The sequence below is a fragment of the Spea bombifrons genome, chromosome 2 (genome assembly GCF_027358695.1).
Source record: "Spea bombifrons isolate aSpeBom1 chromosome 2, aSpeBom1.2.pri, whole genome shotgun sequence".
Taxonomy (NCBI): Eukaryota; Metazoa; Chordata; class Amphibia; order Anura; family Pelobatidae; genus Spea; species Spea bombifrons.
In genome coordinates this window covers 67,987,717-68,005,275 of record NC_071088.1, presented here as the reverse complement: position 1 = coordinate 68,005,275, position 17,559 = coordinate 67,987,717, and positions in this window count along the sequence as shown.

Here is a 17,559-nt window from a genome sequence, read left to right as displayed (position 1 = left end):
CCCTTTTGATGGGGTGCACACGATTGGATAGCCCTCTGGCCGGGCTGGAATGCTGCAGACAGGAACGGAGGCCCACTGGAAGGGCAGACGGGTACGGAGGCCCACTGGAAGGGCTGACGCTGCAAACTCCTCTCCGCGAACTCCTGGCCTTTTACCTGCGGCCATGTGTCATGGACTGGGTCCAAGCTGGTGACTGGAAGGACCCAGCGCGCCCGATGGTTGTTCACAGGAGTCACGATGCAGTAGTGGAGTCTGGGGCAGGGCCTGGTGCAGGGTGACCACACTCGCCCAGGCGTTGAGCACCTAGGTAGTGCAGCCAAACACCAGAGCCCTGATATGGCAGCAGATGGAGTCCAGAACAAAACGAATCCTGCAGACACCCTGGAGCAGGCATGAAGCATCACATGAGTCACGTGCAGGATGCTGCAGGCTGGGAGAATGGAAGCTAAGCAAAGGGTTAATGTAGCAGACACATAAACACAGCAAAGGAAAGGGAGACCAGGCAAGAAACATGATACAAGATATACACGAGAAGTGGCTAGAAACATGACATGAATAGCGAAAGATATAAACAGGCACAAGACAAGGAATAAACATAACCAGACAAGACATACATGTTACAGGGCACAACAAAGGACAGGGAAGAAGGCAAGGAACACAGGGGAAGGAGTGAGGAGCCGGAACCCTCGGACGCTTCTCCTATAAGCAAGGATAGGACATATTAACAGGGACATGGGGAGAGGAGAGAGGAACCGGAATCCTCAGATGATACAAGGAAGAAGGGCAAAGGTACATAAGAGACAAACAAACATGAATACAGAAACTAGCCTAGGACTACAAGATAACTATTGGAGATTCCGTCACATGATATGGCCATAGTATGCTTAGCCCACCACTACGCCAAAGTACTCCAATGACGGTGGGTCCTAACGCTAATCCCTGCTGACAAAGATACAAAACAAACCACACATGAAAACCAAACACATAGCACTGAGACATACCTTAGACTGCAGACTGCAGACTGAGACAAACAGAACACACAGGTGGGGCACACCTAATAAAGGAAGCAGAGCTGAAGCAAAGAGCCGGAGCAGAAGCAAGGAATGGAAAATAGAACAAAGCAAAAGGAAATCCAGGAATGGATCAAAGCAAAGCAGAGAAACTACAGCAGGACAGATATGCAGCTCCGCAGCCTGGGCAGACCGTGACAGGCCGGCCCTACAATGGAGCCGACTGGGGCACTGGGGCACTTTAGAAGGGGCGGCACTTTGCCGCCCCAAGCTCTTTTTTTTTTGTTTTTTTTTTTGAAGCGGAGGAGAGAGAGAGAGGGGCACCGAGTGGTTTTCGCTTACCCGCTCGGCGCCCCTCTCTCTCTCCTCTGCGGCGAGTCTCCCTGTTCGGTCTCAGTGCCAGCTTGTAATGCAGAGCGCCAGAAGTGACATCAATTTCCGGCGCTCAGCATTACAAGCCGGCACCGTGGCAGAGCAGGGAGACTCGCCGCAGAACTGTTTAAAGGTAAGTACCGGGGGGCGGCATTTTAAACTTCGACCCAGGCGGCGTTAAGTCTTCGGCCGGCCCTGTCTGTTACCATATGCATAATGTCAAAGACAGACTCGTCAAAAGAAATAATTTACCTTAAAGTACTTTATAAGTAATATGAATACTTTAAAAAATGAAAACTAAAGCACTTATGTTAGGACGAACCTGCAGCTCTAATAATTGGCTGCTTGAAGCAACCAGTCAGTGGCAGAAAAGTGCTCCAATTAAAATGTTGTTTGACACCTTCACAATGTTTGCCAAGCCAGCGCTGGGGCGGACCTGCAGTAAGTATATCAGTACTAAGAAATGTGTTTGTCCTGAACACTTCACCTGCTACGAAAAATAGCTGGTGGATGGGAAAAGGGACAAATGCATTTGGAGGGGTTCTTCATTTAAAAGAAGGACACCACTATCTATCAGTCTGCCTGTCAAAATAGTTAACTGAAAATGATTTTGAACTAGAACAAAATGATATACAAGACATTTTTAGTCGCTCCCTTGAGTCATAAATGTTTTCATGGCGTCTAAAAGGTTGCAGATTACCATTATAGCTCTAACTGTGATAAGTGCCTTTTTTGTATTCTTAAAGAAAAACATTTGAAAATGTCCCTGTTTAGAGAGTATATGTGTCCATTAGCGGGTAATAATAGGCATAGCTTTTATAATCGCTGAATATAACCGCTGTAGTTTCTCCCTGTTTGTCTGCTACCAGAACAGTCAATATGCCCATCAATTATTCAAATCGTGTCCTTGTTTGCACTATAATGTGCCAACAGCTAAACTGCGGAGACAAAAGGAACATTGCAATAAATATAACAAAAGGCATGTTTCTGTCAGGCCGAACATCTGGTCCATCACCTCTCTGAAAACCAAATAAATTTTAAGTAAAAAAGTTGTAAAGCAACTTTGCAAGGTGTTGTTTTTTGGTTAGTGAGATACATTACAGCTGTCACCCTAGAACATGTCTATTGTATGTTAGTAAGTCTTGTTCCCACCCGAGGCGCAACAGAAGCCACCACAGCATGAGGACTATGCCTATGTGAATGCTTAATGTTAAAAAGGCATGGCGTGTGTGTGGATGCTTTTTTGTTAGGAATCAGGTGTAGAATCAGCTGTAAAAATTTACTTTGTAGAACTTATGTACCTGGGTATGTAAAGCATGTCACGGGTAAATTGACACTTTGCCCCTCATCATGATTTTTTCACAAATTATAAACAGTATTATAGACCAATATACAGTTTCCAATGTATTTGTAGTACATAATGCAACAATACATTCAATGTTTGCATAACCATTCTGGACAAATTATGCTAGTATTTGCCAAATAAAGGATACAGTTAGGTGCTAAATGACAAGATATATGTTTTAAATGATTGATATAATTTATTATCCTTTATTTATTTAGCACCAACAATTTATGCAGTGCTTCTTACAGTACATGTATGACAAATCTAGAACTGACAGACTAAGACAAACCAATGCATTTGGTAAGAGGGTCCTGCTTGCAACTTAGAGGATCAGTTTTATAAGCCATATGAAATAGTAAAAGCATTCAAAACGAAACATACTTGTAGGGGATTATACAACCTATGATGCAACACCCATCATTATTATTCTGAAGGTCATTTGTGTTATAGACCACAAAAGATCACCTGGCGGGGCGTGGCTGACCGCCGAGAGACATGGACGCCTGAGACCAGAGCTCCTCTGGCAGCCTGACTAATTTAGCCACAATCCGCTTTCATCCCCTACCATGGGTCGTAATAAACGGCAGTCCTCTTCTCAATCATCCTCTCGGGATGGAGCTTCGTCGATGCCGCCGTCTCTTCGTGCGTATTTCCGCACCCCTGCGGTGTCGGATCCCCCTGGGCCTGACGACCACGAGGCCTCCTCGCCATCGAATTCACGGGGGTCTGCTGATCCGAGCCCTGAACGTCCGCCTGCGGCGGTTGACCTGCCTGCCTGCTCGGATGAAGTGCTCCGCTTATTTTCTTCCGCTCCTTGGAAGGCGGACTTCAGCGCGTTGGTCTCCGAATTGAAGCAGACGGTGACTGACGCCATTACGGGCCTCAGGTCGGATTTGGCAAGGGTGGAGGGCAGGATCTCCAGCCAGGAGGCAGAGTTGTCGCGACAGGCTCGGCTGACAGCTGATCTGTCAGTTCTTACATCCAATCACTCGACTTACCTGGCGGAGTACCGGCGGCGTCTAGAGGACCTCGACAATAGGGGCCGCCGTCATAACATCCGTATTCGCGGCCTGCCCGAGGCCGATCCCCGGCTACAGGAGGATGTCGAGGACCTGGTGGTGCGCCTCTTTCGGGACCTGCTGGGCTTACCTGCGGACGCTGTCCTCCGCCTGGATCGTGCGCATAGGGCACTGAGACCTCGGGGTCCCCTGTCATCACCCCCCCGGGACATGATCTGCTGTGTAACCGATTTCCAGGTCAAGGAGCGGATTATGCGTCGGGCCCGGGATGTGGGCTCCTGGCGCTTCGAGGGTCATGATGTTTCCTTTTTTCAGGACCTTTCTGACCTCACCCTCCAGGCTCGCAGAGCCCTTCGTCCACTTACCTCAGAGCTACGGCGGAGGGGCTTCCAATACTATTGGGGCTACCCCTTTAGTCTTAATGCTCGCTCCGGGGGAGCCACGATCTCCCTCCGATACCATCACGAGCTCCCTGCTTTCTTGCGTGACCTCCGAATGCCTGCCATCTCTGTGGACGACTGGACTCTTCCTGCTCCTCCGCTGCGTCGTGGTCCTTCCGTCCGGGGCGCCGTGCGCCAGGATCGTGTCTCTCCTGAGAGGTTACCCACCCGCGGGGTCGGACTTCGTGCCCCCCCCGCCTTCGGTGCTGCACTTGCCGTCGCTGCTGAGGAACTTTTTTACTTTTTTTTTCTTTTATTTCTTTACTCCCTTTGTTTTCTTTTGTTTTTTTCCATGGCTGGTGCTGTTTCTCAGCCGGGTGCTGTATGTACCAAGCGTGCAAGGGGTTATGCTTATGTGCGATGTCTCTCGGGGGGGGTTGTGTTTTCTTGGATATAAATATTTTGTTTTCGTTTATCTCCCTCTCTCATTGCTCTTATTTCTATGCCATGGGAATGCCTGCTGTTCGCATCTCTGGTGCTATTCCTGTCGTCTCTGGCACCTCTGCTGTATGCATTGCTCTGCTGAGTATTCCTTTTGGGAGGGTATTACGCGGCGTCCTGGTCCCATTGTGGGCTGAAGGCCTGTTTCTTGTCCTCCATCATTGGCTTCCCCTGCCGCTATGGGATGGTTTTATTTTGCCGTTTATTTGCTGTGTGGGGGGGTTATTTTGGGGGGGAGGGCTTTTAGAGGGGGTGGTTGGGGTTCCTGGTGTGTCGGGTGGGTTTCCGGGTGGGTGTTGTTTTTGTTTTCTTCCTGCCCATATCGGGCCGTGGTCCAAGCGATTTTGCACTTTTCCCTTCCCTCTTTTTCTTGATCTCTGATGTCAGGTTGCCGGGGAGTAGGCTCTCCTGTTCGTTTGTTTAGTTGTTTTCTTTTTTATTGCCGGTGCTGTTGCTCTGGCCGGACCGTTCGGTTTCTCGGGACTGCCTCAGTCCTCTCACCGTAGGTGTCGTTGTTTCGCCGGGGCGACGTTGCGGGATCTTGGATCTCTGGGACGTTTTTTTTTTTGCCCTTGGCTGACGCCATAGGTACTTGTTTTTGGTTCCTTTCCTTTTCTCTTCCCCTTCGTCCCTTCCTTCCCCTCTGTTGCTTGGTTTAGTCTCGTCTTCTTTTGTCTTGTCCTGTCTTGTTTTGTTTTGTCCTGTCTGGTCTTGTTTTGTCTTGTGTCGTCCTGTCTTGTTTTGCCCGGTTTTGTTTGATTTGTTTCTTTTTCGTTTTTCTTTTTCTTTTTTGGTCCCTTTTGGTTTGGTGGTGATGGCTTTCCGGCCGGCTGATCTGGTGCTGTTTTCTCTTAATGCTAGGGGCCTCAATATCCCTGAGAAACGCTCTACTCTGTTTAGAGACCTGAGACATCACCATGTGTCTGTGGCGTTCCTTCAAGAAACTCACTTTCGTGGTGCAATTCACCCGGGTTTGAAATCTCGGGATTTTCCTTTCGCTTATTATAGTACTAACCCTTTAGCTAAATCTAAGGGGGTGGCTGTTTTGATTTCTAAACACTTCCCTTGGACGGAAGTCGCCCATGTTTCGGATGGGGACGGTCGGTTCCTCTTTGTCAAGGGGCACGTGGCTGGCGTTATGTATACGTTTGCCAATGTCTATGTTCCCAATGTTCGGCAACATGTGTGGCTTTCTAAAACTTTGCGGCAGCTGCGGGACTTCCAGGAGGGGATTTTAGTTTTTGGGGGTGACCTAAATGTTGTCCTAGACCCGAAGCTTGACTCTTCTACTGGCCTGTCCCGGACCCCGGCCACCGTGCTTCGGCGGATGCGGGCGGTGTTGCGTGACAACCAGTTGGTGGACTGCTGGAGGGCTCTGCATCCCTCTGATAGGGACTTTAGTTTTTTTTCTGCTCCTCATAATCGTTATTCCCGTATAGATTATCTGTTTCTTCCGCACTACCACCTGTCCTCCCTGACGAAGGCTCGTTATGGCTCGATTACTTGGTCGGATCATGCCCCTCTCGTTGTGTCCCTTCGCTCTGCCTTACATAGACCCACTCAGACTGCCTGGCGTTTGAATGAGTCCTTGCTCTCTGACGCTACGATATGTGATTCCATTGACTCTGTCCTCAGGGATTATTTTGTTACGAATTTGACACCTGATATGCCCCTTCCTACGGTCTGGGAGGCACATAAATGCGTAATTCGGGGGCACCTGATTAGGCTGGGTTCCGAAAGGAAGCGTGTTGCTGCTCGTCAGTTGAGTGACCTCTACCTTCAGATAGGGCAATTGGAGAGGGACCATAAGGACACGTTGCGGGATGATGTCTTCGCTAAATTGTTGGTTCTCCGCCGGGAGCTTGCATCCCTCCTTAATGCACAGGCTCGGAAACATTACACCACCCTTAAAGCTCTCTATCATGAGCATGGTAATAAGCCAGGGAAGTTTTTGGCTAGGGCTTTACGAGCGAGACGTCGTCGGACTTATATCCCTGCGATTCGTGGGTCTGGTGGGGTAGCTCTTCATCTTCCCTCTGATATTGCCGCTACGTTTGTTTCTTACTACTCCAATCTTTATAACCGTTCCCCCACGCTGTCGTGTCCTGAGGGTGCCGATGTTCGCCGTTCTGCTTTGGTTAGCTACCTGTCCCAGCATTTAACCCGTAAGTTGTCCCGGGAGGCTTCCGAGTCGTTGGAGTCCCCAATGTCCCTTCGGGAGCTGGAGACAGCTCTTAAGCTCTCTAAAACGGGACGATGTCCGGGGCCTGATGGGTTGTCTTTGGCCTACTATAAAAAGTTTTTTGTTCCTTTGGGTGCTCGTTTGCTGGATGTCTACAACTCTATTTTGGGGGGTGCTGCTTTTCATCCGCATACCCTTGCAGCTACGATAGCGGTGATTCCTAAGGAGGGGAAGGATGCCGAAGTGTGTGGTAGTTATAGGCCCATATCCCTTTTAAATGTTGATCTTAAATTGTTTGCTAAGATTTTGGCTTTACGGGTGGGCCGGTTTCTGCCGGCATTGATACATCCGGACCAATCTGGTTTTGTCCCCGGTAGGGAGTGTAGGGATGGGACTATTCGGGCTCTGAATTTGATTCATTTGATTCATCACTCGGGCTCTGAGGCGGTGCTTCTATCTACTGACGCAGAAAAGGCGTTTGACCGCCTTGATTGGTCATTTATGCTTGCTGTTTTGCGCGGTTTGGGCTTTGGTCCTCACATGCTTCAATGGGTTGCTTCCCTCTATTCTAACCCTTCGGCTAGAGTTCGGATTAATGGGGCGCTCTCCGCCTCTTTTCCCATTACTAATGGTACTAGGCAGGGCTGCCCCTTGTCCCCTATGCTCTTCGTCCTCTCCTTGGAACCCTTTTTAGAGGCTGTCAGGCTTCATCCGGATATTCGGGGTGTTCGGTGCGGCGATGTTCATCACAAGGTTGTGGCCTTTGCAGACGACTTGCTCTTTGCCCTTACGTCTCCCCGGGTTTCTTTGCCGGTGCTCATGGATGAATTTCGTAAATATGGTCGCCTGTCAAATTTGAAGATCAATTTTTCTAAATCTGAGTTGTTGAATGTGTCCCTCCCACGGGTTGAGGTCGACTCCCTGTCCTCTGCGTTTCCTTTTCGGTGGTGCTCTCACCAGATGCGGCACTTGGGTGTGTGGTTGGCTGCTGATGTTTCCCTTTTGTATGGCCTTAACTTTCCCCCCCTTCTTGAGGCGATCCGGAAGGATGTTTTGTCGTGGAGTTCACTCTATATTTCGTGGGTCGGGAGGATTAATGCGCTTAAAATGAATGTGCTCCCTAGGGTGTTGTATTTGTTGCAGGCGCTGCCTATTAGGGTGCCTCGCACTTTTTTCTCATCGATTCGATCGCTCTTCATTTCTTTTATTTGGGCTGGGAAGACTCCGCGGTTGGCGCTCTCTTTGTTGCAGAGACCGAAGGTTGAGGGTGGTCTTGGTTTGCCGTGCCTTCACTCCTACTATCTTGCTTGTCATTTACTGCGGACGTTGGAGTGGAGTTACCATCCGTCCCACAAATTGTGGGTTGCTCTTGAGGCTTCTACTGCCTCTGTCCCTCTTCGTGTCCTGCCGTGGTTGGTCCCTGGGGCGGCTCGGCGGGCGGCTGGGGGTAATCTGTTTGTGCTGGCTACCCTTGCTGTTTTACACGTTTCGCACCGTCGACATACTCTGACGACTTACCCCTCGCCCTTGACCCCTGTTCGCCATAATCCGGATTTCCCCCCGGGCTTGGGTGGCGGGACCTTTCTATTGCTGCGGCCTGAGGACTCCTTGCCACTGAGTGCGTATATGTGCGGCCGTGTGCTTCGTTCCTTCTCTGATCTGTTTCGAGGGGTGCCCTCCTCTGCCCTGCATTCTCTCCAATATTTGCAACTACGTAACTTCGTTAGCTCCATCCCGCAAAAACACAATCTTATCCGGGAGGTTACTCCCTTTGAGGGGTTGCACAGGCGGGAGACTCTTCCGGCGCATGGGATCTCTCTTTTATATAGGGTTGTCGTCCAGGGGCTGGGGGACCCTCTGCCCGCCTTCGCTGGGAAGTGGGAGAGTGTTTTGGGTGTTTCGCTGTCCCGACCGGAATGGGAAAAAATCTTTCAGTTAACTCATGTTTGTTCTATTAGTGCTAAGACTCAGGAGCTTTCTTACAAATTCCTCACGATGTGGTATCGTACCCCAGCTCGCCTCCATGCCATATTTCCTGACTATCCCGATGTGTGTTGGCGCTGTGGTCACCCGGGGGGATCTGTTCTGCATATATGGTGGGAATGCCCCCTTATTGTCCCCTTCTGGAGGGAGATTCGTGATACTCTTGGTCTTTTCACTGATTCCCCGCCTCCCTTCCAACCTCTGTCTTACTTGTTGCACCATACTCCTCTCTCGGTTGCCTCTTACAAGAAGTCTGTTCTTAGGCACTTACTTGATGAGGCTAAGGCCTTGATCCCCCTGCACTGGAATAAGGTGTCTCCACCTTCTCTTCGCGAGTGGATACTGCGGGTGGAAAATGTACGAGTTCTTGAGGAGTTGGTGGCTGGGCACTCGGGGCAGGAGGTGCGCCATGGGAGGAAGTGGTTCTATTGGTCCCGTTTTGTGGCGGATCCCTCTGTACGCGTGGGTCTGGCTACCGTGTAGGGTGACCGCTGGGTTATGGGGTTTGCCAGGCTGTGTGCCCCTTCCCCTCCCCCCCTTTTTTTTTTTTTTTTTTTTATGTATATATGTATATGTATTTTTTTTCTGTATGGGTATCTGTATATTTTGTTATTGTTCTTGATTTGCATCATCTACTGTATTATTATTTCTCGTTTGCTTTTGTTTTAGTGTTCTGTATACTACATCTTACCCTGCTGTGTCAGGACTCTCTTGTGTGTATGTCCCCTCCCCTCTTTTTGTTCCCTCTCCTGTTGATAACTTCCACCAAAACTCAATAAAAACTTTGATTCATAAAAAAAAAAAGATCACCTGGCAATTTCTAATTTAGAACAATAAATAATACATTTTGGATAAACTGCTAACTGGTCGGTGACCAATCTGCGGCATTCTGTTTACTGCAGAGGAAGGCTCTGCTTTTAACTATAAACAAAAGCCTTTTTTTCTTTAATAGAAGTCTTTTGTGTGCAGTTAACCATGTGAGACTTCCCCAGAGATGGGGGAAATGACTGAAAATCGGCTCCGTAGCTGATAAGCTGCCCCAATGCTACAGAAAATGATTTTGTGCTAAAAACAATAGTGGGTGGAGGATGTTGAAGTGCCACAACATATAAGACACACGGTTGACATTGTGGGTCCACTTTGCCAACCACGTATCACATATGTTGTCGGAACTGAAAAGGTTAATGGCACCTGTAATTAGCATCAATTATTTATATAGATTTACCAAGGCTTGGTACAATACATAAAGTGTTACAACCTCAAACTGACAAAGAATAGCTGATGTCACAAAGATGTCATAAAGTTTCTTTTCAACCTTACAATCATGGAGAGCAAAGCTTTACTTACCGCTCTTGTATTAAATGCAAAATACCTTTCAATCTGTATATGCAAAGCCTGAAATTAATATGTTATATTATTCATAGGGCACATCCAGAATATGTTGTGGTCATGACCTGAAAAGATAATCCATTTATAGCTCCTAATGAATTATTTAAACTGAATCAACTAACTACATGAGCTTGTCATACTGCAGATCTGTCTGCAAAATATTTTTATTTTTATTGATCCTATCTTGTCTAGTTAACGAGCCCACATGGCTCTGGTTGTAATTAAGGCAATTTACGTGCAAAAGTCCTATTATATAAAGTAAATTAGTGAGCAAGAATGACAAGCATGGCGTGTTTCAGGTCATTTGTTGTGTCAGCAGCAGCGGATACCCTATAAACAAAAGCCGCTTTAAAGGAACAGAGCAAATGCTGTGGGTGAGGTAAGGCGAGAGAGAGTGTGTATATACAGTCGTGTGAGAATGAATGTTTGTGACCCTCTTTGAATTCTATGGTTTTACATAACAACATAATAACAATCATCTGTTCCTTAGCATGTCTAAAAATTAGGTAAATACAACCTCAGATGAACAACAAGTGACATGATTTATTCAACAAAAATAAAGCCAAAATGGAGAAGCATTTGTGAAAAATTAAGTATGCCCTTACTGATTCCATCGGAATTAAAATGCTAAGTATCAGACAGGCGTTGCTAATTAAGTGCCCTTGATTAATTAATCAACAGTTCCTCCAACACCATACACTTACATACACACACACACAGACACTCTAAAAATATACACTTACATATATATACATACACACATTCACCCCCATTTTAGAGAGCTACACGTTTATTCACAATGTTTATTAGGTCTGTTGATAAAGTAATTCACATTCATTCTGTTTAAAAAACATTGTTTTCAGTAATGTATTAATCGGCTGCCATAGAGGAGGGTCCAGGTCTCCTGCAGCGCTGCAGGGGATCTGGATCTTAGTCTTGTAGTCAGACCTCTGTTTGAGGTCTGATTATAAGACGACCTTGAATATAAGACGAGGGATATTTTTCATAGCATTTGCTCTGAAAAAACTTTATCTTATAATCGAGCAAATACGGTAATTTTTTTCAGGGTTCAGCCACGATATGGTATATCAAATCACATGGGTAGGGATTGAAAATACAGACCGCAACTGGCGCAGTAACCGTCAATCAACTTTTTGTCATCCAGTGTCAAAAAGGCACTTACAAGTAACAGTAACACATAGTTCCAGTATCGCTTTCTTTTGCCAACAACACTGGGAACCGAAAGAGTACTATAAAGTCTCATTCTACTCAAACATAAATTCACAAAAAATCAGCCATGAGGCTGATGAGGTTTATAAATCTCATCAAATAAAGTGCCAACAAAAAATGTCATGGTTAAAACATGGTTTAATCAGATATTAGTATCAATAAATTATCATACATAGATCAATGTTCTAATATTTATGGTATATACATATAAATAACTCCATAGTTAATTTACAATAAATACATTAAATAAACTTATTTAAAATTAAGTATAAATATTCCCCAAATTAATTACATTTTAGAATTCATATGAAAATATAATACATATTTGTATACATACAAAAATAAAAAGTTTAATTAAAATCACATTTTATTAATGATTATTAATACTACGGGCTAAAGAGGTTTGGAGGTAGTGAGTGCCATCACACACGATCAGTCGACAAGGTATAGTCCAGGCCGTTCATAGACTTGATGTACCAGTGCGTCATAAAGGGGTGCAAATGGGTTAATCTAATTTTTATTTGTTTACTTTTTCCTTTCATGTATGTATCTATAAAAGGGTATATCACCCTTTTTTTGTTAACTTGTCAATTTACTCCACACTGTGTGCTTTGGCACATCTGATAATGCATTTTGCTTCCTTAAGCTTAATTTTATATTTGCTTTCATCTTCCTCATTATGAGTCTATTTATCGCTCTTTAATGCCACATAGTGGTTTCCATAGTGGTTTCCTATTTCTTTTATTTTTACTAACAAGTTTAATGCAATGCTTTGCAGCCTTTAGCACATCTCTTAAATATTTCCATTTCTGCTGATCTTCATTGAGATGGACATCAAAGACTCAACGATATATATTTTCATTTTAAAAAATTCAGCCTTTCTAAAATCTAAAACCTTACTTTTAGTGAGGTCCAATTCAACCTCTGTCCTTATATTAAACTGATTGATGATCATGGGAGCCCAAACACTCTCCTACAGCGACATCCGTAATCAAGTCTCCATTTGTCAATACCAAATCCAACATAGCCTCCTTCTTTGTTGGCTCTTCCATCAATTGCCTAACAAACAATACCTGTAAATAATTTAGATTTCCATAATAATCAATATGAAATTATTTTTCATTTCACTCCACCAGCAAGGTGAAGGGCTCGCTTGAGTTGCCCTGTGACAACACTGTGATCTTTTCTGCTTCCAGGAGTGGATTTGACGTCTGCATGTGGTGAGATCCTGACCCCCCTCCGGGCAACAATAGTATTCATTTGGCTCAGAGGTCACTGATACAGTGTTTATAATCAGGATGTAACAAGTTCAACTGAAAACTCACTATAAACTCAGGTATGAGAGCTTGTGTCAGAGCCGGTCTAAATATCAGATGCCAAGCTGATGGATTTCAACTATTCTTTCTCCAGTGTTCCCTCCCTTGTAGAACACTGCCTCCTGAACCTAGAATTTCCTTGACCTCACACCCGGATGCCAGGGAGTTGGTGTCAGAGAAAGAGAGAGAGCGGAGCAGTGAACTTATTCTGTGAAGTATTTATCTTCTACATGACTCACAGAGGTTTTATTGAATTTACCTTAGGCTGCAAGGGATTACTGATCTGTTTTTTGCCTGTAAACGTTTGGCATGATATACATATTCTGGCCTCGGATGACTTTATTACACAGCACACCTAAATAGTGAAGTTGGCGGCTATAGATGGGGGTGTCTGGGGGTACAGTGTGCACTCTACCTACTGCAGCAAGCTTTCCTTTCCAAATTTACATAATGCACTCTCTCATACAAGACCTCTCTTTTTCCTTTAATGTGTCCCTGTTGGCTTATCACCATGGATCACACTGATGAGCCTCCCACAAGGAAGTAACAAAGAAGATTTGTTGAAAATGCCATGGGCCACAAGCTTTTGAGCTGGCTGAGAATCATAGGAATTATAGTCCAGAGCTGAGTTTTGTCACATTAACTGTTGTTAACTACCCTTTATTAAGCTTAGCAATCATCATCATACCTGGGAACTTCTGGACTCCGATTACCCTGAGCCTTCCCTTGCGGGACGCGGCCAGGACTGCACGGCAGCGGGAAACACCACCATTTAAAGGAAAAACGGGTGGGGAGCGGGGCGTGTCAAACCAGGAGGGTTACCAGGAACGAGCATCAAGGAAACTGTGGCTGCTGCCACAGCACTTAAGTTCTTGTGATATGCAGCCACCATCATGATAACCGTTTGTTTGGCAGAGTATTTTGGAGTTGTAGACCTCACTATTGTCACTATCATGTACAACCTATTGCTGGCAGCCTGTATACTGTGAATAGCTAGCATGTTGTACTGTGCGGCTGGAAGACTACATGACAATGATATTGATATTTATACTGCATCACCGTCAGTGGCTGGCACAGCATGTTCTGGTAATAACTTTGTTATATCACCATCTGTGGCTGACACGCCATATGCTGGTATAACCTAATCCTCTTTTCTCTGCACCAGGAGCCAACAACCAAAGCTGAACTCATTCTTGTTGTGATAAAGCATTGGTAATGCAATTAACTACTCCAGCAATAGCCCTGACACACATGTTCAATTGCAAACACCTTAACACCAGATGATGTTAATTTTAATGGCTGTGACAATGCCCGTGTTGTCACACCTAAACCTAATCCTCTTATTACCCCACACAGCTGAATGGCCATCATGTTGGGAAATAATTCTAAAAATACCAAATTCCTGAAGATATGCTTCCCTGCCCATTGCCCTGGCCACCTGCCAGAGGTCCATCTGCCCTGGAAATTCGCCGCCAAACCCTCGGCTCCTGCCACATCAGTAAACAAACTAAGTTCTCCATCACAGAGGTCCTCGTCTACCATGGAACTCTTTGAGAAAAACATCCCATACAGCGAGATCGTCCTTCAACTCTGAGAAAATAATGGGGGAACTTAATGGCAGCCGTTGCCAAGGACATCCGCATACAAAAAAAATGTCCCATGGGGATTATGTGACATGCAAAGTTCAGTTTGCCTAAAAGTTTTAACGTCATCTTCTGTGCTGCGCTGAACACACCCAACCAAACACCTCAAATCCAGCATGTTGTTCATGGGAAGCTGAAAAACCATATTAGTTATATGAGTTAATTTTAATGCAGAGGAATTTCAACGTTGTGCAGGGCCAAGAAAACCCCAAACCTGTCAAAACATGCTTTAGCGTAGTCAGCAGCATGCCCCAAACATCCAAAGCAGCAGGCCTATCATGCAAAAAGTTGCTTGATACAGATTGCACACCTGCTTCCTTTCTGACCACCCATTCAAGGAAGGAGCTAAATACCTCAAAATATTCACATGAGAGAACATCCCATGGGCAGGCATTTGTCAACATACAATAATAGCTATCCTCCCAACAACAACCTAGCAAGTGGAAGCATTCCGGGTGTACTGGCAATAACCTGAATGCCGCTTCTACATCTTCATTGTCTCCACTACCCTCCCCTGCCTGAATCTGACCACCTCAGTACACCCAGTCATGCAACCACTCCGCTTATTCAAGGTCTCTGGGGCTCACTGTCCCATTGTCTTTTAGCAGCAGACTGTGTGCTGCTGGTCATAACTACACTATATGTAGCTACCAAGATATGTGCTGATTCTAAATATATTATAACACTCTCTGGCTAGCAGCCCATATGCTTATTTTAAATATATTATACAGTTGTTTGTAGATAGCTACATATATTCTTATTGGAACTATAGTAAACCACTGTGATGGTGGCAGACTATATGTTAATTGTAAGTATATGGTATCACATTTTGTGGAGAGCAGACTATTATCTGGCTATGTAATTAATTGATTTTGTGATGAGGTTTCCAGTTTACTTTCACAGTTACAGATACCAGGTGTCTGGAGCTCAATCCTCCTAGTTTAGACATACATAGTTTAACTTAGGAGCTAAGGAAATTGGGCAGACTAGTTGGGCCGAATGCTTCTTCTGCAAACACATATGTTTTTATGTTTCTAGCTCAGAGCCAGACTGAGAATAAAAATCAACCATGGGGGGAATCTCAAGAGGCCCAATACTGCATTGAGACAGCATTGCACGTAGATAGCAGCTATCAAAAAACGTAAAATAGATAGAAACCATGCATGTTTTACATAAAAAAATGTAAAGCAGTATGCCCCCTTAATACATCACATAGCCCTGTTAGGGCGCCAGCCCACTCAACAAAGTTGCAATATCTCAGGAATTAGACTAGATCTAACAAAGATTTTGTCTGTCAAACCTGATCTAACGCAAAGCTGTCATAATCAATAATATTTTGTCCAAATGTTTGTTAATATTGTATATTTACGGTAGATCTAATGGGGAATATAACAGTTGATCTAACAAATGGAATGATCTTTTGTTAAACAAAATTACATATTATTATTACATGGGAGGTAAGGAGTGCCTATGAGTTGTTCTTATGTGAGCGTCTGTCTGTGGGTGTTGCACATAGTATTTGTGTGTGTCCTCCTCTTAGTGTTGTGCTGTGTGTGGTGTGAGTGTCTGAGTGCTGATGTCGAACTGTCTGTCTATGCAGGCTGGACTGGCTAATGCCAGTGTGCTCATCAGATCAGTATATGCCTGGCTGCACACTATGTGAGCATAATAATGTAACTTGTATCCATACCTGGTTATTAGGCAGCCACTGGCCTTAAAGTGCCAAGGCCGCCGCGTCATCGCCAGTCCGACCCTGTACAGCAGTATGTTTGACTATGATCCTGCTTTGCATATCAGTGAATGTGCAAGTGAGATAACGCACCATAAAGCTCTAAGTGGGAGTCTGATCTCTCTGTTAATAGGTTCAACTGAACCACCAAAGTGCTAAGTGTAAACTTGGCACAGCATACTACAATCTATATGATTATTTTACAAAGGCAGGATTATATCAGCAATATGAGCTTAACTAAAGAGATAATGAATTCATATTTTTTATTAAAGTGCTATGATTTCAATCTGGCTTTAACCCCTTAGTGACAAGACTCGTAGTATACTCTTAGTATACTTTGGGATAAAGGGTCTTTTAACATTTTTTAGTGTTGCTGTAATTTTCTCATTTTGTGCACCCGCACACATTATATATTGTTTTTTTCAGGACATGCAGGGCTTTCTTTAGATACCATTATTTTTATCATATCTAATTTACTATATATATATATATATATATATAAAAAAGATAAAATATGGTGATTTTTTGTTAAAAAAAGGACTTTTTCTCACCTTTATTAAATTTTTTTTTACTCATCTGCAAAAACTAATGAAAAACCTGCTAAATATGTGTCCTGATTTTTGAAATACCCAATGTTTTTCATGTTTTTTTGCTTTTTTCTGCAAGTTATTGGGCAATAATTACAAGCAGCGTTTTGCTATTTGAAACTATTTTTCCTGAAATCTGGTCATTCTGCCTCATGTGCTATTTTGGGTATCTTTAAAGCCGCCCAATGCAATTTACCTCATCAAACCATTTATTTTTGAAAACTAGACACCCAGGGTATTTCAAATGCTGGTATTTTAGCCATTTCCATGCACTAATTCTACCATCAGTCTTTGTCAAACTTTACGGTAGTATTTTTTCCCCACACACATTGGAAGGTGTGAATTTACTGCTCCTGCTATATGTCACTTTAAAACAACACCTTGATATGTGTTCAGTAACATCTCCTGAGTACATCGATACCCCCCCAATGCATGGGTTTGTTGGGTAATTTGAGTTAGCTGGGCGTCATTGACCTGCATGGTTGAATGCAGTACCCTCTGTGAACTCATTGATGTGACATTTGGAGCCGCCATCTTGTGAATGGCAGCAATGCCATTCGCTGATGGCACTTGTGGTTGCTCTTCGGTGCAATCACAAGGCGATCAGGGTAGGAGGTTGGGTTACTGACATGCCTCAATATCGAGGCATGTCAGCAACAACGATTATGCTTAGGAAGCAATTGCTGATCGCTACCAAGCTCTGTTTTAGCCATTTAAAAAAAAAAAAATTCTTCGGGGGAGGGCTTTCCTCCCATGATACAAAACTGCTGTGATTGCTGTAATGCAGGTACTTAGCAGCCCGTACATGCACGGGCTTTGCCACCAATGCATTGCATTGTGACCCCGTACATGTACGGACTTTGTCGTGAAGGG